Raw genomic sequence first — 27,470 nt, 5'->3', positions numbered from 1 at the left:
TTGGTGCTGTACAAATAAGCAAGCCTGGGTAGGCAGAGGATGTGAGGGAAATAAGGCGAACTCCTGCTCCATGAGGGCCTGGACTTCAGGTAAATTTTCTGTTACCTATGTTTTAATTTTCTTTAATGAATACATTGAATACTTTTAAACTTTTCAACCCAGATGTCTTCCCTCCAATCATGGATATACAAGCATGCATGCATCCCTCATCCACTTCCTCAATACATACACACTACACCAGAGTGTGAATATCACCAGACAGGAGTTACTGGGGTCACCTGGGAGGCTGACTACCAGTGTTCTACAAAGTGTGATACAAAAATATTGCTGTTTTTTAGCATCTGCCAAGTAGAGATGGAAGTAAGGGGTCTGTGGGGGGAGATTTCCTTCTTTCCTGAGAATCATTTGCAACTTTTAGCAGATTCTTTTACTGTGCTTACTTTTGATATAGATTTTCTGTCTCTTCTACTTTTTCTCACTTCCTATCCCAATTTCTAAAACACTGTCCCTACACTTCTTATTCTTGTTCTAGTCTTCCTGGATTTGTGGGCAAATAAAAATATTGAGTGCGGATGAAGGTAATGAGGTAACTTTCTGTAAGTTAAACATTTAAGTTTCAGGACACGAAACATTTACAATCTGGACAGTGTTTAAGGATGTACAATTTGTTCATCATGGAAGGAAATAGAACTTATTATCTATGTAATAAAGACATTTGGGCATTAAGTGCTATATGACACATTACGAAGTTAGACATATTAGATGTGATTCCTGGCTTCAAAATTACCATGAAGGGAAGAGCCGAGATGAACTGAGATATTTTAAAGGACAGTTTGATGATGCTTAATCCCTACATAAGCTTTTTAGTAGAGTCACACGTTTGCCAACTCTTCAGGGCTATACAGTGCCCCCAGTGCCCTGGAGGACCAACTTCATGTGATGATGCTGTACTTCAACATTGATAGAAGGTAGACTCCTTGCTCTGAGGGCTGGCTGTGAATCAGGCAATAGAGAGCCATGGGAAGAGGTGGACTCTGGGCACATCTAGAATTCCTGTGGCTCTTTAAGAGCTTTTCAGACTCCTTCTGACTCTCCTGGTCATTTCTCACTGTTTTCTGGGCTCAGTCTCCACCTCACAGTCACTTCTAAGTTTTTATTTCTTTAGAATTGCTGTGGACCAAGAAGCAAAATAACCAAGCATATTTCATTTAAGTTAAAAAAAAAGGATATTAATACTACTAATAAAATGAATAATACTAAATGAATGCAGCCACCAGATCCCCTGGGATCTGGCTGTGTGTTGGAAGGGGTCCAGAGCTAGGTAAAAGAGTTGTGAGTTAACCCAGTGAAAATTTTGACCTACTAGTACTGAGTTACTTCTGCAGAGCAACTCCAACAGAAGCCTAATTGAGGCATTCCAAGAAGGCAAATGTCTGTTCCCTGGTGTGCAGGTGGGGTTAAGGGATGATAAAAAAAGAGTCTGTGGATTCAGTCATTACAAAGACTTCAGCTGGGTGAACTTGAACAGATTTTTTAGCCTCTTGAAGCCTTAATACCTCTTCCTTTAAACAGGAGAGAAAAGTGCCCAGCACATAAGGTTTTTGTAAGGATTAATGAATAAATACATATAAGGTCCTCAGCATACTGCTTAGTGTACAATAAGCTTTCAAACACTAGCATTTATTAAAAAACACATGCACACACCTTGGAGCCTCACTGTATTTCACCATGGGATTTCATTTCTTAAAAGTAGGATGCTTTAAAGTGAGAATCTTCTCTTTTTTCCCCACCAATTAAAATCTCTTGTTTAAAGAACAGTGATAGAGCAAGAATGGGTCTTATAGAATAGCAGTTAGGATATGACTATGGGATGGAATGTATTCACGTACGCATATATCAGAGGCTTGAAGGCTTTGACAGGTATGGGTTTATATAGGAAACATCCTTTCAGAGTTAGGTGCTGATCTGAGTTTAAAGGACTAGAGGGGATAATATGGAAAATTTAAGGCAAAGGCCACAAAAGGGTGGAAGATAACCATATAAATAAGCTGGGGAGGGGATGAGCTTAGGTGTTGGGAGGCTTTCAGGGAAAGAATCACATAATATGTAGATGAAGCAAACATGGGACTTGACTTGCTCACAGAAGTGAACTCCAGGCTCCAGACAGGGTCAGATGCAAGGCTCAAATGGTGTGTATGGGAAGTCCCCTGCCTCCAGCTGGCAGACATATTCTCTCCATGTGGTGAGCAAGACTCACATTCTTTTAGCTCAGTGCACAGAGAAAGTGTTATCTGAGAACTCAAATTATAAGAGGTTTGGCTTGACCTGAGTCACAGGTTCAACTTTATCCCAGTCACTGTGGCCTTGGAGGAACTGAGTGCTCTGAGGATGAGCAGAGGTCAGGTGACCCACATGGATGGGCTCACCACAACCAAGAGGAACTTTTCTCCTAGAAAAGCAGGGCGAAGGATGCTAGGCAGGCAAGAGGAATATGGCTCCAGCTGGTAGTGCTTGACTTAACCTCCCCTCGCCATCCGCCAGTACCCCATGGGCATCCATACCTTCTGCTTCAACTTGACACCAGCTCTCTGAGCCAACAAGACCCCCTGAGATGATTGTGAAGTCACATGGGTTCCTGGAAACCCCATCTTAGGGTAGATAGTTGTTAAGAGGACTGAGTGTAGACAGTTCCTTTGTTCCAAGAATGACAGAATTCACTGAATATGAGATCAGCAGAGTGAAGAATGGGGTGAGGGTATTGCTCAGGTGGTATAACACAAGCACAGCCTCTGGGACCATGCAGGATCTGGCCACAGGTTGAAGGGAGTCCAGTGCTGGGTAGGTTACAGTAGACCTGTTGTGAGTTAGCCCAAGTAAAACGTTAGTAGAGACGTGCTAGTACTGAGTTACATGTACAGCCTCATTTCTAGTATTCTTCCTATGAAGACATGTGGTCTTCAGTTCAATGGGATGTTATTCTTTCTCTCTAGTAGAACAATCTCAGGGACATTTTTAGAGAACTGTTTATTTACAGTAAGAATTAGTATATATCCTGTGCTTGACATGCATGCTTCAAAGACTTCTGGGTGAAGAGGCACGTGGGGCTGGGGCAAGGAGCAAAGGAAAGTCGAGCACAGGTTACTAGAATGCTTTAGAAATCCTTTTCTGCTTCAGATAAGTGGCTAATTAAATTTGGGGTTGGCTACTGGAGAAGCGCCAGTTATGGAAACGAGCATCTGTTGATCACACTTTGCTTCGGAAGCTTGGCTCCTGACTCGAGCCATGTTGGGGAGAAAGTGGGGTGCCGTGCTCGCACCACACACCGGCATGGTGGGAGGAGTGATTCATCGGATTTACTTTCAGGCTTTCATCTTGTAACAAGATTAATTCAGTAGAATTCAACTTTCAGAGAAAAATGGACCATTTATTGTTTTAGATTCAGGCTTAGGCACAGCAGGTGGATTTCCAAAATTGCCTCATCTGACATTTCCTAGAAATGTAAGCTAACATGATTCCATTTTTTGGCAACTGGAAAGTTATATTTGAACATTCTACAAGTCAGTTGGCAGGACTGGGAATTTCGAACATTTAACTGTCTTGCTAGAGCTTGATTTTGTCGAATGATTTGTAACTGTGTGACAGTCCTGAGATCTGGAAATCATCTCAGAAAATGTAAGTCATTTGCCAAAGGTCACTGAATAATATACACATGAAAGCTGGGAACTGGTGAATATTGATTAGAATCTAGTTCTCTTAAATCTCAGACTCACTTGTAGAAAGTGACCACAATTTGTGATGTGTGTAACTGTGTTTAACACATGGAGGAAATGAAGATTTTTGACACCCATCTCCTGGCTTTTTCCCCTGGCACTTCTAGGGCTTGTTTACTCTGGTGTCTGCTCTACTGTAAGTGAGTGTGAAAAGCTACAAATCACATTTACCTTTCTCCTAGAAGCACATGTTCCTGCTCTGTTGGGCAGATCCAGCAAGAAAAGCAACTTTGCCAACAGTAATACCATATTCCAGGTAATGATGTCCTTTGATCTTTTCAGTGGGACGTGGTAGGCCTAAGCAAATTAAATTCAAGCAAGAACCATCAGTTTTGACTTCTTAATTAATAGCTGTCTCATCTTCACCAGCTGTCTCTAAGATACCTTATTAATTCACTATTTAATCTGTTTTCCCATACATCTTTGGGGGTTTCTTTATTCAATAATTTTTTAGATTATTCTTCAGCGTTTTTCTTGTTTGCTTTTATGGATGTCACAGATTTCTTCCATATTCCTCTATATCTTTGGGATTGTTTATTGTGTGTAGCATTTTCTTGTTTAGAATTTCTGATGTTTGAAAGTAACTCTTAGGTTGATAAAATTCAGGCATTTTCTGGGGATGTGGATTTGAAAAGAGATGAGAAAACAGATGAGTTTGGATTTAGACTTATTTATTTAGGTGCCTCTGGCATATCACCTCTGGCACAGCCAGGTGGACATAACCAGTATGCACTGAGAAATGGTTTGGAACTACGAGTTTAGAACTAAAGATAGATCTTTGGAATTACCAGCTTTTAAGTAATATATGACATCATGAGAATAGATATAAACATCCAAAGAAGAAAGTGCAAGTGGGAAAAAAAGCTAGTATTAAGTGCATTCAGGACAGCATGAGTGGCAGGTGAAGAGAAAGGAGGACAGTGGACCCAAAGAGATTGGCAGCGAGAAGGGGAGGAGTAGAACGAAGAGGTTTTTCAGGATGGAGAGCACTGACCATGTTTCTCAGGGAGAAGATGGGGTAGGGGAATTACTGGCAAGGGAGAAAATGAAGAAAGGATGGAGCACTATCAGGAGCATTATGCAGGTCTCGGAAGGGGTACCCATTCCTTCGGCTGCAGGCAGGAGGTGAGTGAACATGTAAGGTAGGAAGTAGAGAGGAGAGACATGAAGCAAGTTATCAGTCCTGATGCCCTTTTTCTTCTTCATGGATCAGGAAACTGAGTCATCTGCTGAGCACGGAGGGAACTTGAACTGCTGAGCACTTGGTAAAGTTTGCAAGCATCTTTATAAATTAAAACTCCGGTGTACCTAGATCTTGTGGAACTATATGGTACACTTCCATTTTGGAATTGAAGTCATTTTCACTTCCTTCTGAGCCCTAAAACATGATCGAGAGCCAGCAACTTACACCAAAACACACGGAAGCATGAGGGTCCCAGCCCTGCTTGTAAAGCTCACCCTGGGAATTTCTGACCAGCTGAAGGCTTGCCCTCAGATGAGCAACTTGGTCTCCTATAGCATATCTATGCAGATCTGATTGATATAAAGACTGATGGCCGAGCAATGGATGCCTTAACTAATGTGATAAGTTGACTCACTCCTTACGAATGTTCTATCTTCTTTGGAGATGGAGTAAAAACTCCTTGGGGCAGGGAGGCCCCTTAAGAAATGTTAGTGTTCCTGAAGTAATAATAGGGTAGAAAGCCTTTTACTGTAGGATGATTGTGACAGCTGAGAAATGGAAAGAAATGAACATGAGTCACACAAAAACCTCAAGTCATGACCTTCAGTTGTTGTCAATCATATTTAAGAAAATGTGAGGAACTTCAATATTAGGTATTTTATTTATATTTTCTATTATATCTATAATTGCTATATATGTTGGCTTCAGCTCAGATGAGAAATGAGACAAATGTGTAGTTTCACTTTCCCCGAGGCTGAAACTCCTTAAGCAGAGTGATCAGTCATGAGGGAAGGGGGCAGGAAGGAAATACAGGCTTCTGTGTCTCAGCGGAATCCTTAGAATTTTAAAATTTGCTCTATTTTCCTTCAGGACTCTTTACCTTTACCCCAGGTTTCCCTTTTCAGAGCCTAAATTGGAGTAAGCCCAGAGCAGGCTCCTCGCCCCTGTACGTCCACAGGACTCCGCAGCACTTGCCTGCTCTTGTCCGGGCTTCACACCGCACCTCAGGGTTGGGTACAGAGCAGCTTTCCAAATCTGAGGTATGGCCAGCCAGAACCTGTTCACTGCTGGCCAGTGGCCAACTTTGGAGCCACTGGTGCTGTGGCTTTCAAGGCCCTGCCTATTGGCACATTCGGTTACCCGGGACAAGGAAAGGTGGAGGGAGGCACGGCCTGGGATGACTTGGTCCTTCTTTGGCCTAACTAACAACATAAGACCCTTACATATAGCATGAGCCAAGGGACAAAGCTAAGGAAAACTAGAACAAGAAGCATTGGAGAGATTTTGCCTTTACTTAAATTTTCCCTACTTCTCTTTTTAAAAGAAATTCAATGAATTTGCATATATCAAGCATTGGTCATGCTTTGACCAATGCTTGCCTGGAGAATCCCAGGGTCGGGGGAGCCTGGTGGGCTGCCGTCTATGGGGTCACACAGAGTCGGACGTGACTGAAGCAACTTAGCAGCAGCAGCAGCAAGACCTTTGTAGTGCTCACTGCAGGTTTGTAGCATAGCGGCTCAGAATCAGCCTGCAATGTGGGAAACCCAGGTTCCATCCCTGGGTCAGGAAGATCCCCTGGAGAAGGGAATGGCTAACCACTCCAGTATTCTTGCCTGGAGAATCCCATGGACAGAGGAGCCTGGTGGGCTATAGTCCATGGGGTCGCAAAGAGTCGGACACGACTAAGCAACTAATACACACACAAGTTTGAATGTGCCCTTAGACCTCATCTGGTTTTTCCCTTTCCGGAGCATGTGTTCCCCTCTGTCTGGATCCTGATAAACCTCTTGAAAAAGGGAGATTCTTTTGTCAGACTCAGATCCTGAGGCTTATTCCCTCCAGCGCTGACAGCTGTGAGAGAAGCTTCCACCTCCAACAGAGGCTTTGTCTGCTCACTTTGTCTGCTGCCTGAAGCTGGCAAAGCAGCCAGGAGCAGTCATGCATGTGGGGAGGTTATGTCCCCAGCCACTGTCATAATCCCTTGGACAGCCTCTTCCTCCTATTCTTGTCTATCTTCCTTCACATTTTTTTGGTTTGTTTTTTAATTTAAGTATGGTTGCTTACAATATTATGTTAGTTTCAGATGTCTAGCACAGTGATTTAGTTATATGTTTTATATATATATTCTTCTTCAGATTCTCTTCCCTTAATAGGTTATTACAAAATGTTGAGTATAGTTCCTATACTATACAGTGGGTCTTTGTTGGTTGTCTATTTTAAATATAGTACTGTGTATATGTTAATCCCAATCTCCTAATTTATCCCTCCCCCCACTTCCCATTTTTACCAAGGGTTCTCTGTTTTCTTCTGAGTCTTCAAACACAGTTTGTGTCTTATGTATTGTTGGATATATCGAGGATAGTGTTTTTCTGCCTCTTGAAGAGCTTAAAAAACAGGCCATATTACTACTTTTCAAGAATTTGGTTCTGTCTCTAAGTAAGGAGATGAAATATCTTTCTAATTCTGTGGTCCTTAAGCCTGAATATGAATATATGTGTGCACGCACAGATGCACATTCGTATCCAACTTTGGGACCCCCATGGACTATAGCCCACCAGGCTCCTCTGTCCATGGCGTTATCCTGGCAAGAATACTGGAGTGGGTTGCTATTTCCTCCTCCCCCGAGGGATCTTCCCTATCCAGGGATCAATAAGGTCCTTAAGCTTATCTTCCCTCTTAACTTTACCAGGAAGCCAACAGGACTCATGTGTACCTGAGAGGTAAGAGGTGAGAGATAAAGTGAAAGTGTTGTTCTAAATGTGGGTGCCTGGCAAACCTCTGTCCCTGAGCTGGGAATTGCTATCGTAATCTAAAATCAACAGAAGCAGCAATCCAGGGCCAAGTACGGGGCAGGAATCAGGGTCATGGGTTACAAATTGATCTGGGAGTGAAATTACAAGCCTACGTAACACTTTTACAGGGCTTGATTCCAAGAAATAAGGCAAATGTATTTCCAAGGTAGTTCATTTAAAGCTGGAGCTTTCAGAACTTTAATACCCTTTCGTTCTCCCTGAATGGTTGGGAATGTGGTGGACATTTGCCTAGTTGGTTTTCTGCTCAGCATCTCCCTTTCCATCTGGAGGCAATGCCTTGCTGTGTGTCGTACTGGGGAGGAGCAGTGCTCCACTCTGTATCAAGGATGATCCCTCCTCCCTACCCCAGTCATTCTGAGGAGGATCCAGGCTCAGCCAGTCAGACCCTCCTCTCTGGGACATTGAACATCAAGGGAGTAAGGCAAAGATTCAAAGATTGTTTAGAAACCACTTGTAGTGATGGTGTGCTGTGGGCAGACACTCCCATGGCATGACTTTGGTCCCTACTGTCCATCCTCTCTTGGTGTCCAGCCCATTTTCTGAACCTTGGTCTCCAATCCTCCCATTTATCCAATGAACTCTTCAATATCCTCCCAGTACTCCATCTAAGATAAAGTGAGCAGAGTTGTCTTCTGTTGCTTGCAATCAGGCCTTAGGTTGGACCATCCGATGCTCCTGAAATTTAAAGAGGTGTTTCTGGTGCTGCTAGTTGGTGTCTATCTAGAATGGTCTGGCAGCATGCATGCTGTGCCCCTCCACATGAAAGCTGCTGTACTTGGAGATTTTAAGACAAACTTAGAGTCAAGGGTTTCTGGCACTTTCCCAAACTTAACATAGAGAGGGATTTCGCTGAGGGTGGGCCCTAAATGGTCAGTGTCTGCAGGTATGACTTCTAGGCCACAGACCTAGGTGGCAAGTTTTACTGAGTTTTTGCATGTATTTAAATCAACTTAATTTCAACCTCACCTTTTCCTATATAGCAAGAGGGTAATGTATATCTATAGGCATATATGACTGCCCCCAGAGCCTCCTCACCCTAAGGGTTGTTTGGAAGTTCGGGGTCTCATAGCACCAAGATATAGGGGAAGACCCTCTGTTCTTCAGTACCTGGACTGTACTGGTGACCTCTGAGACACCTTCTGCCCCAGCCAGTACAGTCTCTTCAAACCTTCTGGCTCTGTTTTCTCCCCTGCAGCACATAGAGCATGGTGACCTATGGTGAGGCTGCTGCCTAGAGTTCTAGTTCCTTGGTTGTATCACAAAGTTGAGCCTTTGAAGATCTGGTCACTCCTTAGGTCACTTATAGTTATGGCTCTGGTCGCTGATGCTTGAGGAGCCTAGACCTCTGTCCATCTCCCTTGTCTCCTGGAATCTTTTAGTTTGATGAACACTCCACTTTCTTCATGTTTCCCTTGTAGGTCCCCCACCCCTCCTGCCACACATGCACCCTACAAATGAATCAATGGCTTAAGCTTTTGAAAACGAAAGTCGAGAAGGAAAATATATTGCAGGTAACTTGTGCTCTAAGCTCTGCCACAGCATCCTTTGAGACAAGGAAGCAAACGAACCTGTTCTTTGCTCACATGGTAGAAGGGAGAGAGTGCTCACTGCATGGGGTGGGAGAGGGATTAAAAACAAATGAATAGGTTAAAAAAGTCTTGTCAATAGCATTTAAAATTAATGAGGGGAAAAAGAAAATAGACATGCTGAAAGGCTATTAGCTGCCAAATAGAAGGGTTAATTGGCTTTGTATTTGGTGTCACTATCTTCTGTGATTCCTTAAAATTTCATAAGTGATGCAACCTCATCTCGAAGCTATTCTGGTATGAATAACGTCACTCCTCCTTTCCCCTTCTAACTTCTTAGAGTCAGGAATGAGGAGTGTTTCTTGTCTATATTCTGTAAACCAAGTCAGCAATTCTAGCTCTAATTAATATGGGACTCCTACTCCAGCTGGAAACAAATATTTGTGTAACAAATGAAACAGCATATAATCCACAATCAAGCTTCTTACTGAGTCCGGCTACTTCTCTGAATAGAAACCATTTACTATTATAGTCTCCAATCGTACATAGCAAGGCAGCTTAGGTGGGGTATCTCTGCTGGCATGTGAGCCTAGTAATTTATTGATACATTTAAGACAAGCAAGCGTATGCTAACTTTTTTATTCATTATAGATCCTATCCCAAGAAGCAAAGAACCCACATTTTGGGGATTCACAACTCTAACTCATGCCATACATATGAAGGCTGGATTCTAGCAAAAACTGATGAATCACTCACAGAGGGAAGGTCAGTTCTTCTTAAACCTATAACCATGATTGACTGAGTCACAGAAACTCTGATTCAAATGGGGTAAAACAATAGGGGGATTTATTGTTCCATTTAAAAGGCCAGAGGTAGGTTGATTCTAGCATTGGTTAATCCAGGGGCTCAGTGACATCATGGAAGACCCAGGCTCTATCCAACTTTCTTCTCTGCCACCCACTATGTGTTGGCTCTTCCCTTGTCCCAAGACAGATGAAGCTCTTCCAAGCTCTAAATCCCAGCAAGATTTCCAGAGTCAGAGGGAAGGAATGGCCTCTTCTTGCCTGTCACTCCTTAATAGCAAGAAAGTTTCTCCCAGAAGTATGCCCCTAACCAGAAAATTTCTTCTCATGTCTCATTGGCTAGAACTGAATCTAGAATACCGTCCCAGGGCTTGACCCATGGTGCCCCTTTCATGGCACCTGGCCATGGGAACCAAGTCAAGGCTTTCCCAAGAGCGGAAGGGATAGATTTAAACAGGCAACTGACAGTGTATATCATACCAGCTTATCCCCCATGAGCTAATAAATGGCTTATAAATGTATTTTCTGGAATGTAGTTAGAAGTAAATATATGATGTTAACACATATCCTATCAACTGTGTTTTTGTGTGTGTGTTTGTTCCTTTTGTTTACTTTTTTAGCCTCAATTTTAGTTCCTTGACCAGGTATTGATCCAGGGTCCTTGGCAGTGAGAGCACAGAGTCCTAATCACCGGACTTCCAGGCAATTCCCTACTCTATTAACTGCTAGATGTTTCATCTGAACTTTCATCAACTTTTGGAAGACACAAAATAATTTTTAATGGGTACCTTTAATGATCTAAGTCTTTCTTAATTCATATCATTGACACTTATTTAAGAGATGTCTTAGGAGTCAGGGAGATGTTATACGACTTGGAGGCTGTTACTTCTCAAGAGTCATCCTGAATGCCCAGGTGTCTTCCGCGGCTCCTCTGTAGACTCATGCAGTCATTGTCTTCACATCTTGGTCTTGCTCTTTGCTCTTCTTCATGCCCGTCTGCTCCTCTAGAGAGGTGTCTGCTTATGTGATGCTCCTGTAGCAACCACGTGAATTACGGCCACATTTACATTTTGGTTCTTTCTTCCAAACTGCCTCCCTCACATTTCCGTATGATTGATGGATACCTCCAGTAGGTATATTGCTAGTACCTCAAACTCAGCACATTTAAAGTCACCATGCCTTCTCTCATCATCTCCAGTTTTATTCTGGTCATTTAATCAAAGCGAACCAACTCAAATTTTATCTTCTTCGTAAAGAACTTTCTGATTTTCACCCGTCCAATAAAATAATATGTATCAAGTGCCTGTCATGGGTCTTGGCCTACAGTAGGCCTCCCTATAAAGTGGTGAGCAAGCCCCCCTGGAGCATATGTTCCTGTGCAGTGATGTATCAGATCATGAGTGACCGATCATCTCTGCAAAAGCTGGCCTCTAGTCTCTGACCTTCCAGAACTTTCACTGTCTATGTGAGACACTGTAATAGCGAATTCATACCTTGGAAAGAATTTGGGCAGGGCGTGGTTCTAAGTGCCTGAAATGTAATAACTCATTTAAACATCATGACAACCTTGTGAGGTGGCCCTGCTTGCCCCACCCTTTACAGAGGAGAAAACTAAGAGAAGAAAGGTTAAGAAATTCACTCAGGTTTACAAAGCCAGTAAGTGATAACCTTCCTTCCTTGAAAGCCAGGAAAGTAAGTTGGAATAAAGTCTAGTTTGAGTGAAAGTAAAAGATTGAAACTTAAAATAATGTGACGTTTAGTGCACTTACTTTTACATTTTCAACGTTTTCTCAACTACATCAGTGTCACAGGAAAATAATAGCAGTTAAAACTACAGTGAAACATCTGCGTAGGGACACATGGTTTTCTTTCGTTTAGGGCTCCAGTATGACTTGACACGGGATTGCTGGAGACTGTATGTATTCAAACTTTTGCTATTTTGTGCATCATGAGTTTTTTGTATTAATTTTGATTTTCAAAAAATATTGCATTAAAATATTTATCTTGATCACCAAACTTTTGGCACCCTTGTAAATTGTGTGCCCAAGATGAGCCCTTAACTCTAATCCTGGCCTTCAAGGGTAGAGCTGGGATTTAAAATAAGGCACTGGGCTCCAGGTCTGTACTTTTGACTATGGCACAACTCATGTGCTAGCACTGTTGATTTTTGTATCTATATCGACATACCACTGCTCTTTCCAATTAAACTAAAAATGCCTTGAGGACACAGACCATATATCATACTGCCTTCTTGTATTCCTAAAGCATCTGGCATGGTATTTGATATAAAGGGTGCTTGATAAAGATTGGCTGAAAGGGACTTTTCTAGTAAGCTAAAATTTGCTATAGAACCAGCTACTTTTACCACAATTTGTAGTTTTGCTTTCTTTCTGGCAATTTCCCTCTTATATATTACATTTTAATTTTATAAAGATAATTAACTGAATAATGCGTCTCATATAAAGATGATGAATGAACACAGGCTAACAAAAAAGTTATAAAAATAAAATGCTTTCTTCCACCTAGTATTTTCTTTTTAGTGAGACCTTTTGCATTTTTCAGAAATATATGGCCTTTGAAAAGAACATCTGTGTTAGTTTTGTAAGTGAACAGATGGATATAGTAAAGAGAAAGTAGAATGTTCATTGACATAATTATCAGCTCTTTGGTTACAATGCAGCAGTTTCTGAAGTACAACAGTTCTATGATTTATGCCTCCCTGCAAACTAGAGCTCTGTTCATTACCTCCCACACCTTGCTGGGATTCAGCTTTACCTGTGGGTGTACCCCTCTCAGGGTAGTGATGACACACCTGGGCGGTTATGTTTTCTCCAGCACTACTTCTGGGAATGATGGAAGGGTAATGAGTATCTTCTCTCCTGCCACTGAACTTAGAAATGTGGCCTTTGGAGGGAAGAGGGAATCAGTGATGAACACAGGGATTTCTTCATTATATAAAAGCCATTGACTTGCTTTTCTGTATGTTAACATCCTATGAACAGGTTTCAACAGCTTTTGAATTTTATCTTTAAGCAGTCTACAGGTAAATTCTATAGGATACTCTACCAAGGTATAGAGCCTAAGAAAGTAACAAATGGGGAGGTGTGTGAGGATGTGATTTAAGAAATACTTGAACTGGGGTCTGAGCTGGGGTCAGATTCCACTCTCACGGGAGCCAGGGAGTCATCTGGGCAAGCTGGCCGCCACCGCTGCTCGTGCTGCCCTTGCTGCTGGCTGCGTGGCCCAGGGCTGCCCCTTCCACCCAGGCTATGGCTGCTACCAGCCCCTGGGCTGGGAACAGCATGCCCAGCTGGGGTGCAGGACAGACAGTGGGCCTCGTGAGTATGGGTCGCCATCAGATCTGCCCAAGAACTGGAACTGGTGCAAGGTGGGATGGGGCTGACTAGGCCAGTGTTACCAGGAATGGGCACACTCCCAGCATGGCAGTACCCACTGGATCCAGCATCCACCCCACCACAGCCCCAAGGAGACCAGTAACAAGTACCAGGCCAAGGACCAGGAGTGTGACAAGGTTAGCCAGTGCAGAACAGCTGCTGAATTCAGACAGTGCCATACCCTCCAGAACCACACCCTCTAGAAAGTTGGTGACTTCTCCCTCTCTGGGAGGGAGAAGATGATGGCAGAAATCTAGGTGAGCGGGTCCATCAGCCACAGTACAATGGCAACAGGCAAGATGTCTAATCACTCTGGAGGCATCTATGCTGAATACCATGAGGAGACCCATTTCCGTGGCCAGGTGGGATGTCAGCGATGGAAGAGAGTACTGAATTGTCCAGAATTTACAGAGTGAACCATGGGGTGAGAGAGGCTGTATGAGGATAATGACCAGCATCTACAAAGATGGGAAGAGTACTGATTACAACCTTGCTATCCAGGAGAACTGCATATTTGGGGACTCCATCACTTAAGGCAGATGTCTCCAGAAGAACACTTCTTAAAGAAATGATCTCATGAGCCATAACCAGAGGGGATTCCATCATCATGGGCACTGGGTTGGTACTACCATGGTTTGAAGGAATGGGAGTTAATGTTCAAGTACCTGATGGCTGGTAACAGCACTGAGTAGAGGAGGGACAGCTGTCTAAATGCCAGCATGTGCTGAAGGAGCGTTCCTGGGGGAGAGTCTGACTGGATGACTTGCACCTACACAGGACCACTTCCTGCCACAATGATGGCTGTGAACCATCTTACCTGGAGAAGAGTGATCGCCAGACAGTGAATGATGTGACCTACGTTTTATTCAGTAAACGATTCGGCAACTGTGGTCTGTGATGAATTTAAGAGGCAAAACAGTTCAGACTTATCACCAGTTTGTCACCTTGAAATCCATGGTAGGGTTGGGGGAGGGGAGATGACAATTCAAGTTGCCTAAGGGATGAATGAAATGGCAACCCACTCCGGTGTTCTTGCCTGGAGAATCCCAGGGACGGGGGGAGCCTGGTGGGCTGCCGTCTATGGGGTCACACAGAGTCAGACACGACTGAGGCGACTTAGCAGCAGCAGCAAGGGATGAATAAAATACACATGTCACACTGGAAAGAGGGAAAGAAGGGAGAAAGAAAGAGAGAAGGAAGAAAGGAAGGGAGGGAGGGAGGCCGGCGAGAGGGAAAGGAACTGAAAGCCATCCTGGGGCAAGGTGCTGGCCCCAGGACTGGAGAGACCCGCATGGTCAGACACGAAGCTGCCCTCCTGTAGCTGTGATCTGTCTGGGATTATGTGCTGTATATGCCAGCCTACTGCGGCTTTCCAAGACTGGACAAGTTGCAAATCCACTTTCAGAACCACGTGCTAATATTTGTGGAAATAATAACTGAAAAGTCTGTAGTGATAGGACTCTGTTTTCTTTCCTTACTTTAGTAGTATTTCTCACACTTCAAAACACCTTTGTATTATGCATCTTCCAGGCCATGTTTCTTCAATACCTGCCTTGACTTCCCTCCTGCTGAGCCCTGCTCTACCATACATTTGCCTCCCTAGAAGCTAATTAGAAGTCTGTATTTTAATGCCTACTTACAAGGAAAGCTTGTGTCAAAAGCAGCACACACACACACACACACACACACAAATATATACATAAATTGCAAAGAGTACAATTCCAGAACAGTGATGGAGCAATGCCCTTGGATATGTTCACCAAGGAATGATTCAGGGAAGTTGAAATAGGTCTGTTCACGTTAGTGCTGGCCAAGTCCCGATGCTTAATCAGTGTTTATTGACAATAGTCATCATGATAGTGATGAAATGACCTGGTAAAGTTCATTTGGGACACTTTCTATCTATAAAAAGGGGCAGATGAACTTCTGTGCTTGTCAAGATCAGAGCTTAGGTTCCTGAAGCATTGAAGGTAAGTTCATGCCTTTGCAGGTCCACAAAGTTTTTCACTAGTCCTTCTCAATCTTGAGAAATAATGTTTCTGTTGTAATAGTAGCTTAGAATATAGAGTGAGGTCTTAAGTTTTGGACTTTTAATCACAGGCTTTCTAGCTAATGTTACAATCTCTTTTTGGTCTTTGGTCTCCTGAGCCAGTTCTGAAAAGCTGAGATGCTATTATCACTTTCTCTTTTGTACTGAAATGTTATGAGGTGTAAGGGGGAAAAAGTATAAATAGGAATAGTTTAAGTATGTATTTACATCTTGGATTTTTGAAGAGAAAACTCAGATCTCCCAAATTGTCTTTTATCATCTATTTAATGTCTAGAGCACTGTTGAAGCTCGCCTCCCCTTAAAACCAAACAAACAAAAATGTTTTTCAGAGCTTCCATGAACTTCTGTGTTTATAGATGGAAAGATCTATGGGACCACACACTTTCAAGCATTGTTGCAGGACCCTAGTTTTAGTGGGATCATGTAAAACCTTGTATTGTTGAAAACCCAACCTTGTATTGTCTTCCATCTTGAAGCACCATTGAGTATTTTATCAAACTGATAGCAAGGAAGTGTTTTACCTGCTTGACTTCTTACTATTTCATTCGAGTTTCAGTGCAGTGTGTCTACACCCTACTGGGTGTGGAGGCCGTGACTCACCTAGAGAGAGGATGTAACTCTCTGGGCGCATCCAGGCTGTTGCAGGATGACTGAGGCACTTCTCACTTGGGCTTGATGCCATTTTGTTCCTTCCCTGGTTCTCACTTGGATATTTACTTGGCTACTTGCTCCCAAGGAGAACCAGTCCGTTGAGTATTCTAATATTAATTCCTCTTTCTACACAAGTGGCTGAGCAAGTTTTTACTGGAAGCTAGACTAGTGCCTGAGGAAAGATGGGGGTGGGGAGAAGAGAGATTGAGGTTAAGAGGCAAAGGGACCTGCAGAAAATAGCTTTCCTGTCTAATTACAAGTTTTATGATGCTGTCCCATTGTCCAGGATCTCTGTGCACAAGCCTAAGAAAATGTTTTGGTGAGAATAACCTCACATTGATCAGTTCACGCCAAGGAGCTCCCTCTCCTGCTGCAGCACCACCGCTTGGAGCTCAGGGAGGGACCTGACGCCTGGTCATCTGAGTCCTGTGCATTTTGTACATAGCACCTTCTCTTTTCACCCTCTCTCAGACTAAGCAGTTGCCCAGAATGCTAGTGGCTGCAGGCCAGGTATAACTGTGGGGAGAAGCTATCTGGATAGAAGCAGGCGCAGTCAGGCAAAGGGTGAACCTGTACGCCAGGCAACCTTTCCTCCCGAGGGTGTCAATGCTCTCCTCATTCTCAGAGGCTCGTTCACCCCTGTGTCCTTTTCTTTCCCTCCTGTGGGCACTTCCAAAGCTGGGTAGCTTGGGTACATTTCTTATCCAAAGCCTTTTCTTTCTTTTTTAAAATATAATATGACTAGTTGATCAAGAGTTGTATCTAAGAGTGGTCAGATTGGGTGTTTGGGGTAGTCAGGCCCAAACCCAACTCTTTATCAGAAACATGGGAGCAGGGGAGAGGGAGAAGTTGGTTAAAAAAATATACACTCCAAAACAACAAGTACCTACTGTATATCACAAGGAATTGTATTTAATATCCTATGATAAATCATAGTGGAAAAGAATATGAAAAAGAATGTATATGTGTGTAACTGAATTACTTTGAGGTACAGCAGACATTAACACAACATTGTATATCAATCATGAAAGTGAAATTGTTAGCCACTCAGTGGGGTCTGACTCTATGACCCCATTGACAGGCTTTTCTGTCCATGGAATTCTCCAGGCAAGGATACTGGAGTAGGGTAGCCATTCCTTTCTCTAGGAGACCTTCCCAACCCAGGGATAAAACTGAGGTCTCTGACACTGCAGGCAGATTCTTTACTGTTTGAACCACAAGGAGATCATACTTCAATAAAATAAATTAGGGAAAAAACCATTCCAGGATGATATATCTTTACTGATGCATTCCACCAAAAATTCAAAGCCTTAATACCACTCTTTCTCACAATCTTCCTAAATCGAACAGAAGGGAATATTTTTTAACTCATTTTATGAGACCAGCATTACCCTGATTCCAAAGCCAGAAAAAGATACTACAAGGAAAGAAAACTATAGACCAGGGTCCAATAAGAATATAGCTTTTAAAAAAAATATTAGCAAATCAAATTCAGCAACATATTAAAAGGATTATGTACCATGACCAAATGGAATTTATTCATGAAATGCAAGGAGAGTTCAATATTTAAAAATCAGTTTCTGCAATATACTACATTAATGTAATGAAGAAAAAACACTCAATTAATGCAGAAAACTGTTTGACAAATTTAACACTCAATGACAAAAATACTCAATAGACTAGAAACAGAGGGAAACTTCCTCAGTATTAAAAAGGCTATATATTAAAAATCCTCAGCAAATATCATATTCAACCGTGAAAGACTGAGAGCTTTTCTCTTAAGATTAGGAATGAAAGAAAGATGTCTGCTTCTAGTCAACATAATATTGGAAGTTCTAGCCAGAGTTATTAGGCAATAGAAAGAATGAAAACATATCTAAATTGGACAGAAAAGAATAAAATTATCTCTGTTCAGAGATGATAGAATTTTTTATGTAAAAAATTCTAATGATTACACACACACACAAAACAACTAGAGTGAATAATATTTAGCAGTTTCAGGATACAAAAAAAAAACATACAAAAAGTCAGCTACATTTCTATATACTAGCAATGAAAAGTCTGAAATGGAAGTTAAGAAAATTATTCCATTTATTAGGATGTCAAAAAGATAGTGTTCAGGAATAAAACTGTATTTTTTTTGGTGACACTGTGCAGATGTGGGATCTTAGTTCCCCACCAGGGAACAAACCTGTGACCTCTGTGGTGGAAGCATAGTCTTAACCACTGGACTACCAAGGAAGTCTCAGGAATAAATTTTTAATCAAGGAGGCTAAAGACTTGAACATTGAAAATTACAAAACATTGCTGAAGGAAGTTAAAGAACACAAATAAATGAGAAGACATCCTGTGTTCATGGACTAGAAAGCTTGGTAAAATGAAGTATGTGTTAGTCACTTGGTTGTGTGTGACTCTTAGTGACCCCATGAACTGTAGCCCATAGCCCACCAGACTCCTCAGTCCATGGAATTCTCCAGGCAAGAATATTGGAGTGAATAGCCATTCCCTTCAGGAGAGCCTCCTGATCCAGGGATCAGACTTGGTCTCTGGCATTGCAGGCAGATTCTTTACCCTCTGAGCCACCGATGAAGCCCATTAAGATGAAAATATTACGGAAATTGCTCTATGCATTCAATGCAATCTCTTTCAAAATCCCAACAGCGTTTTTTTCAGAATAGAAAAATCTATTCTAAAATTCATATGGAATATCAAAGGACCTGGAATAATCAAAACAATATTTCAAAAGAGGAACAAAGAACAGAATTGGAGGTCATTCTTCCTGATCTCAAAACTTACTACAAAGCTACAGTAACCAAAGCAGTGTGGTATTGGCATAAGGATAGACATATAGACCAATGGTACAAAATAGAATCCTAGAAACAAACCCTTGTATATATGATCAAATGATTTTTGACAAGGGTGCCAAGATCATGCAATAGGGAACAGACAATCTTTTCAACAAATGGTACAGTGAAAACTGGATATCCACATGTAGAAGAATGAAATTGGATACTTTCCTTATACTATTTTAAAAAATCAGCTTTGTTAGGAACAAAGGCCTAAACTTAAGAGCTAAACTATAAACCTCTTAGAAGAAAACACAGGAGAAAAGCTTCATGACGCTGGACTTGATAATGATTTCTTGGCTATGACACCAAAAGCACAGGCAAGAAAAGAAAAAATAGACTGGGCTTCAGCAAAATAAAAAACCTTAGTGCATCAACGGACACTCTGAAGAGAGTAAAAAGACAACCCACACAATGGGAAAAAATATTTGCAAGTATGATAAGGAGTTAATATTCAGAATATATTAAAACTCCTATAACTCAGAAACAAAAAAATAAAACCAAACCTAATTTTAAAATGGACAAAGGATTTGTATAGATATGTCTCCAAAGAAGATATACATATGGCCAATAAGCACACAAAAAGATGTTCGGCATCATTAGTCACGTTGTTATTGTTTTGTTGTTAAGTGGTGTCCGACTCTTTTGCGACCCCTACGGAAAGGTAGGCTGCCAGGCTCCTTCTGTCCATGGCATTTCCTAGGCAAGAATACCGGAGTAGGTTGCCATTTCCTTCCCCAGGGGATTTTCCTGACCCAGAGATCAAACCACAACGCCTGCACTGGCAGGCAGGTTCTTTACCACTGAGCCATCAGGGAAGCACCTATTAATCATGAGGGAAATGCAAATCAGAACTACAAAGAGATACCCCTCTACACCCCTTACGACGGCTTTTACCAAAACCAAAACCAAACAAAATGAAAAACAAAAAGAAGAAAGCAAAAACAATGAAAAAACACACAGAAAATAGTAAGCGTTGACACAGTCGTAGAGAAACTGGAACTCTCATACATTGCTGAGGGGAATATGAAATGGTGCAGCTGTTGTGGAAACCAGCTTGATCGCTCAAAATGGTAAACATAGCATTGCTTGTATTCAGTAATTCCACTCCTTGGTATATACTCAAAACAACTGAAAGCAGGCAATGAAACAGAAAGTTGTACACCAATGTCTGTGGTGGCATTACTCACAATAGCTGAAAAGTAGAAACAACCCAACTGTTTAGCATGAGATGAATGGTTAAAGGCAATGTTCCTTATACATATAATGCATATTTAGCCATAAAGAGGAATGAAATTCTAATACATGTTATAATAAATGAAACTTGAAAATATTATGCTAAGTAAAATAACAAAAGGGCAAATAACATATGATTCAACATATATATGTGGTGCCTGGAAAGTAGAATAGAGATTGCCTGGCACTCAGGGGGAGGGAGAAATGGGGAGTTATTTTTAAACTATTCCTGAGTTTCTGTCTGGGATGATAAAAATGTTTTGGGAAATGAACAGTGATAATGATGGCACAACATTGCAAATGCATTAAAGCCACTAAATTGTACACATGTCTGGTTAGTCGTGGTTAGTTCCTCAGTTGTGTCTGGCTCTTGTGACCCACCCCCCCATGGACTGTAGCCCACCAGGCTCCTCTGTCCATGGGATTCTCCAGGCTTGAATACTGGAGTGGGTTGCCACGCCCTCCTCCAAGGAATCTTTCCAACCTAGGGATTGAACCCAGGCCTCCTGCATTGCAGGTGGATTCTTAACTGTCTGAGCCACCAGGGAAGCCCAAATTGTACATTAGAAAAAAAACACACACCATTTATTTTTAAATTGTACATATAAAAATGGTTAAAATGGTAAAATTTATATTATAAATATTGTGAAAGTGAAAGTGAAGTCACTCAGTCGTGTCTGACTCCTTGTGACCCCATGGACTGTAGCCTACCAGGCTCCGCCCTCCATGGGATTCTCCAGGCAAGAGTATTGGAGTGGGTTGCCATTTCCTTCTCCGGGGGATCTTCCCAACTCAGGGATCAAACACGGGTCTCCTGCATTCCAGGCAGACGCTTTAACCTCTGAGCCACCAGGGAAGCCCCTATAAATATTTTACCATAGTTAAAAAAAAATAAAAATAAATACACATACCAGGGCTCCATTCTTGAAGAACTGAGAGGCAGATGCTGTAAATGTGGGATGGGTACTTGGAATCTGTATATATATATATTTTTAATGCCTTCCTGTCTTTCTTGGGCATAGACAGTTTTGGGAATTTAGGATATAATCTCTATCAACTCTTTCCAAGGGGACTGACGCCAGCCTGTGAGGAAATGTTTAACAGTCTATGAGGAAAATGTGTTTTTCATAAGATCTTAGTGTATTAGAGTGCTGCTTTTAAAATCTGAGATTGTCATTTTCACATTGTCTTGGTATTAGAGTCAGGTTGTTTTTGAAACCGTCTGTACTTGGTAAAATGAAAATCATTAATCCTTTGTTGGGCTCCTCCGAAACTGTGAAATTTTAATGGCTTATTAAATTCCAAAGGCTGGAAAAGTTTGCTCCAGAGGCTAACCATTTGAAAATATAATAGCATAGACTGCTCCTGCTATTTATTTGTACAATAAGAAACTGGAAGGATGTATGCATTTTTCGTTGTTCATAGGATCCTTGAGGAAAAAAAAAAAAAGAGTTGCAGTCGACAGTATTAAAATATTATTTCTCTTGCTGCCTGTTGCAATGTTCTTCCTCCATAAGGGGAGGAGGGGCCAGGAGGACAGAGAATAGTATAACTCTTCCGGGAGAAGAACTGCCTTCCGGGCAGGGCCTTGAAGGCCCTTGCCTCTCTATGTTTGGGGGCTGAGGAAGGGCAGGGTCCAGGGAACAGCCACTGCTAAGGGATGCCTTTGCATTCCAAAGGACTGTTTCTGTCCAGGGAGTGTAGAGTCGTGGGAGCCACACCCACCTCGCCCTTCAGGCAGTTTAGTTAATTATTGAAAAGTGCTTCGGAAGCACAAAGGGCTGGAGAGACTCCATGTGCCCTTGCTCCGGCCTGTGTGGGAGCTGGCATTTGTGAGACACTGAGGCTCCTCTGGGAGGCTGTGGAACAAGAAACACTTCTTTCCTCTTGCGGTTCAGTCTTTAGGACTTGTCCAGGAAACAGAGAGACGGTCCAGGGACTGCATTCTATCTATCTCCAGAGAGAAGTTAAGGTGCCTTTTTTTTTTTTTTGGTGATAGGATTTGTAAGATATTTAAATAAATAAGCCACATCAGATTTTAGTTTTGTTTTCTTGTTTTAAATTTTATTTTAAAAGTTTACATTCAGGTCATTTATATATAAACGAGATCATATAATATGTTTCTGTTCTGTGACTTAACTTTTTTTAAACTTAACAATGTTTGCTGGAGTTCTTTTTGTGTTAGTACATAAAAGCTTCCCTCATTTTCTTTAAAGGCTACATTCTTGCCAAATTATGGACACATAGGTGGTTTGCCATTTTTCAGCATCAAACAAACAATACCGCTGCAAGCTTTTTGTTCACAAATTTATGTGCTTATGCATCAGTATTTCTGAAGGATATATTCCTGAAGTAGGATTTCTGCATCAAAAGGCAAGCACATTTGAATTTTGGGTAAATAATGCCAAAGCTTCTCCCTGAATAGTCTGTTCTAATTTACAAATACACCAAAATACTCATGAACATTGAACATTATAAATTTAAAAAGTACTGCCAGTATCATATGCAGAAAAAGCTGCATCATTTAAAATGGCATCTTTTCATTGTGCATCTTAAAATATGCCTATTGACCATTTGGATTCTTGGTAGCATTTTCTCGAAGTATAAAAATACAGAAAAGTATAAAAGTATACAGAAAAGTATACTACTGAAAGAATTAACAGAATTCTTCTTATACCCACCACCCAGGTCAAGAAACAGAATATTATCAGAACTTTTCCCACCTCCCCCAAAGTAATCACTATTCTGCAATATAACTTGCATAGATTAGACGTGCCTGGTTTTAAACTTCATAAAATGGAATCATACAGCATACACTCATGTCTAGCTTCCTTCATTCAACATTATGAGTCATTCATGTACTTGCTTGTTGCTGTAATATATTCATTTACATTGCTTATTATATTCCATTATGTGAATATACCACAATTTATTTACTGATGGATATTTGGATTCCTTCCAACTTTCAATTACTAGCAAATTATGATGCTATGGATGTTCTTGTGCATGTCTTTCAGAATACATGTCCATACATTTTTGTTGGGTATATTATCTAGGAATGAAATTTTGGGCTCATGAGTAATATCAACCTGGCCAATTATATTTGTGAATTTTCTATAACTCTTCCTTGTACATTAGTTATTGGGTGGTTTGTATGTATTCTATTTATTGTGGATGTTTTTTCTGTGTTATAGCTCTTATAAATATTTTCTCCTGGTCTTTATTTATATTGACTTTTACTTCACAGAGTTTAAAATTTTTATGCAGTCAAGGTTATAAATATTTTTCTTTATGGTTTCTGAGCTTTATATTTTGTTTAGAAAGTCTTTCCCTATCTCAAGATTGTAAAATATTCTATGTTTCCTTTGAATACTCATTTTTATTTTTACATTAGGATTTTTAATCAGTCTGAAATTTATGCTGGTAAGAGGCAGAGGCTAATTCATGCCCAACACTCGGGGCATGAATAAAATGATACTCTTTGCTGTCTGGATTTTTAGATATTTATTTTTAAAAATTCCAAGATAGGTGATGACACCAACGAGCTAAGAAACTGTCAAAAAAATTTTTTTTAATTCTTTTTTTTTTTTTTTTTACTTTGTAATAGTTTTCCCTAACATAAGCCTCAGATCTTAAATGGGCAAAAGTTCTGTATTAGTGGTTGCTACCACAAATGCCGTGCTTGTAAATGGTCAGTGACAATTCATTTACTGTGTATTTATAAAACTTTAAAGTGCAGTTCTCGTGGATTTTTGTGTCTGATAAGGAGAAAGACTCCATCCTAGAATCTTCAAGGCAGACTGATGGCACATTGGATCTGGGCTCTCAGGCCAGGAAACCCATAGCTTCTTCTTCCCTGCTAAGAGCCCAGCTCCTCTCCATCTGAGCAGATGCCCCCAGATAGGTTATGTGATCTCAACCCATCCTCAGTATAGAAAGGGGTCCAGTTAAGATTTTATCCAGTCCCCAGGGTCAGCTTTTGTTTATAGACTTGACTTTCTCACCTAAGTCTCACCAGACAAGTCTGCTCATCTAAGGGAAACTATTTTCTTGCCTACCTGGATGATGGGTGTAGGGCCACATATGGAGAAGCGTGTGAGAACTCAGTTTGTCCTCCCAGTTTGTCTGAAGTGAAGCACTGGCTTGTTGTGCCTGTGAACTAGCAGTGCTCAGTGTGGAGTTACCTGGTTGTTCACAGACTTTCCACTGGCTCACAGTGTGAGCTGGTTTTATTCTGTTTGCCCCTCCTTTTTAAAACCTTTTTCCTTACACATGTTGGAGAAGGCTGGTTACCTGTGGTTTATAAGCTCTATGACTGGAGCTTGAGCTGGAATGAGAAGAAACATCCCCCTAGCTTAACAAAGAGCTTGGTTTCTGGCTGGTGAACCGCACATTCCCTGGTGAACCGTCTGAGCTGGTGCACTTGGAAATTGCTCTGCTGAACAAGCTCCAAAAATATAATGAAGGTGGGTTGAAATCACTCATTTTGTCACTTTCATTCTTAGTTTCACAGTTTAAGGATTTGGCTGGTGACTGTCCTGAAAGCGTGGAATTTTCTATTTGTGACATATGGCATCGTGTGTGCACATATTCAGTGTACCGGGCTTGTCTGTACAGGCACGTTTTCAGCTGAACTATTTACACCTAAAGGCATGCCCTGATTAAAGATTACAGCGTACGGCGTTTTCTTTGATTTCCAGAATTGCCTATCTGAACTTGTAGGTTAGTGTCTTTGGAGAAATGCAATGTGCATCCGACTGATCACCTAGGTAGAGGACCTTGCCTCAGAAATACCCGAGGATAATTTACGTAGAAGAAACCAATATGCCTTTTTTTTTTTTTTTTTTGAGGAACAGGTGTATTTGACCACACATTGGGGAAGTGAAGACCTGAGCTTTGAGGAAGTCAAGTGTGAGGCCTCACTGTGGTTATTTATATCAGAGTGATGTGTATTGAAAGTCAAAGACATTCATTCCCCCAACATCACAGAACCAATTTAGAGAAGAGGAAAGGTGTGAGTTTTGCCTTGTTAAATATCTGTTGCACTGAGAAGAGTTCTAGTGTGGGTCAGACTTCTCAGGATCCACACACAGGCTCTACTGTAGACAGAAGGGTACTCACATGCTCTTGCTTCAGGACTTTGTGGATAAAGGGGCTCACTTCCCATTGGTTGATGGATGTGTGACTTGATTCTGGCTTCTTTTCCCAAGATGCTCCTCCCCCAGCCCCACCATGTGAGCAGCCTGGTGTGCATGTTTGGGGGAGAAGGGGAGGAAGAACCTTACATTTTCTCTCAGCTCAAAATAAGATCACTGGACTCTAACAACCACCCAAAACTATACATTAGAAACTCTTGCGTTCGCTGTTAGAACAAACGAAGCCTCATGTGACTAGTTTCCACTTTTATGTCTCTTGAATTGTAAAGTTCCCCTGCTCCAGGCTCTTCTGGTTACGGGAAACGAGTGTGTTTTCAGACCAACATGTCAGAATTATGAGGAAGAAACTTGGCTGTGGAACAAACTACGTGATATGCTTGACAAGAACTGAGTAAAAATACGTCTCAGATTTTCTGAGGTGGCCTTCCATTTTTGGTTCAGAAATAGGACCCAGTAGCCACAGAAAGAGAAGCACCTTTGCGGCACCATTAGGGTCACATAGAGTCTCGAGTCGGAGAAGGCAATGGCACCCCACTCCAGTACTCTTGCCTGGAAAATCCCATGGACGGAGGAGCCTGGTGGGCTGCAGTCCATGGGGTCGCTAGGAGTCGGACACGACTGAGCCACTTCACTTTCCCTTTTCACTTTCATGCATTGGAGAAGGAAATGGCAACCCACTCCAGTGTTCTTGCCCGGAGAATCCCAGGGACAGGGGAGCCTGGTGGGCTGCCGTCTATGGGGTCGCACAGAGTCGGACACGACTGAAGTGACTTAGCAGCAGCAGCAGAGTCTCGAGTAAGGAACCAACAGAGGATGTTTCTGCACAGAAAAATGGGGTGTCTCTAGGAGGAGAACTTAGTCCTGTTTCTACCAGGGGTAGGTGGAAACTGAAAAAAGAATTTGTGATCATTTGCTCTAAATGAGAAGACCAAGGTGCCGAGTCCCCAGAAGGATGGAGCAGTGAGGAAATGTGAGGTGGCGGGAAATCACGAGCCCGTTTACATAAACGTTTAGCTCCTTCTGGGTTCGCCTAATCCTAGTCCTTTGGAGTTTGCCTTTTACGAGAGTAAACATGGTTTAAGAGTGAGCAAATATTAGTTCACATAATTAAAACCTGTTGAGTTGAACAGGAAACGTTCAAGGGAAATCTGCAGGTGTCTGCAAGCAAGGGTGACTCTGGAAGGATCTCCATATATTGGCGCCTTTTCTCCCAAGGGGAGTGTCCCTGGAAGGAAGCCACCAAGGACAGGAGAGGAAACAGACAGCTTGTAAAAAACTGGAGCAGCGTGGAAAGGTTCTGAACTGATTAATAAGCCGCTAGCCCTGGGGAGGGTATAAAAGGCATCTGGGATGTTTGCATCTTTGTTTATTGAAGACAGGAAGGCGTCTCACAACTCTCTTTCTCTCCCTAATTCATTCAGGACATGATATTTCCAAGACTGCTGCCATCTCAAGCCTTGAATCTGTTTTCAGCTTCTCTCCAGGTTTCATCATACATGTATATTTAAAAAAAAAAAAAAGACAGTTCTAATATGACTTTAAAAAGAAAAGCCAGCCTGACTTCTAAAATCCAATTTTGCCCCATGGATGTGTTTTCTTCCTGGAGGGGGCCATGTGATCCCTCCCCTCCTCACCATCCTGCATTCTCTGCATTCCAAGGCCCCACAGCCAGACAGAAACCCTTATCCTCAGGCTCTCTGTAGTGAATGAGAGGGGGGCCTTGTTCAGCTCAAGGGTGGAGACAAGTGGGTGTGTAACTCACCATAATCCATGGCAAGAAATAATACACATCATGAGAGAAAAATAAAGTGCTGATGGAAAATTAATCTCATTAGGGAGATTTGTTTGTGGTGGCATTTGAAATGAGCCTGAAAAAATGAGTAGGCTTTTGACAGATGGCAAAGAGTATCACTGGTATTATTATGGTGTTAACTTTCAATAAAGTCAAATGAATCTGAATCTGTTCAGAACTCTATAAATTTCTGTGAGGCTGGGCCTGGGCATACTGCTCTGCTGGTAGTAGCACCCTAGTTATGCTCTG

General features: G+C 41.8%; 1 long non-coding RNA gene across 1 annotated transcript; it reads left to right on the top strand.

Moving 5' to 3' along the window:
• Nucleotides 1–15,408: 15,408 nt before the first annotated feature.
• LOC120853142 lies at nucleotides 15,409–26,957 on the top strand. Its single transcript, XR_005718722.1, has 3 exons — nucleotides 15,409–15,460; nucleotides 16,478–16,619; nucleotides 26,851–26,957. It is a non-coding gene; the product is annotated as an uncharacterized LOC120853142 (long non-coding RNA).
• The last annotated feature ends 513 nt before the right edge of the window (nucleotides 26,958–27,470 follow it).

The sequence above is a fragment of the Oryx dammah genome, unplaced genomic scaffold (assembly GCF_014754425.2).
Source record: "Oryx dammah isolate SB20612 unplaced genomic scaffold, SCBI_Odam_1.1 HiC_scaffold_26, whole genome shotgun sequence".
NCBI lineage: Eukaryota > Metazoa > Chordata > Mammalia > Artiodactyla > Bovidae > Oryx > Oryx dammah.
This window is presented reverse-complemented; position numbering and strand designations above follow the sequence as displayed.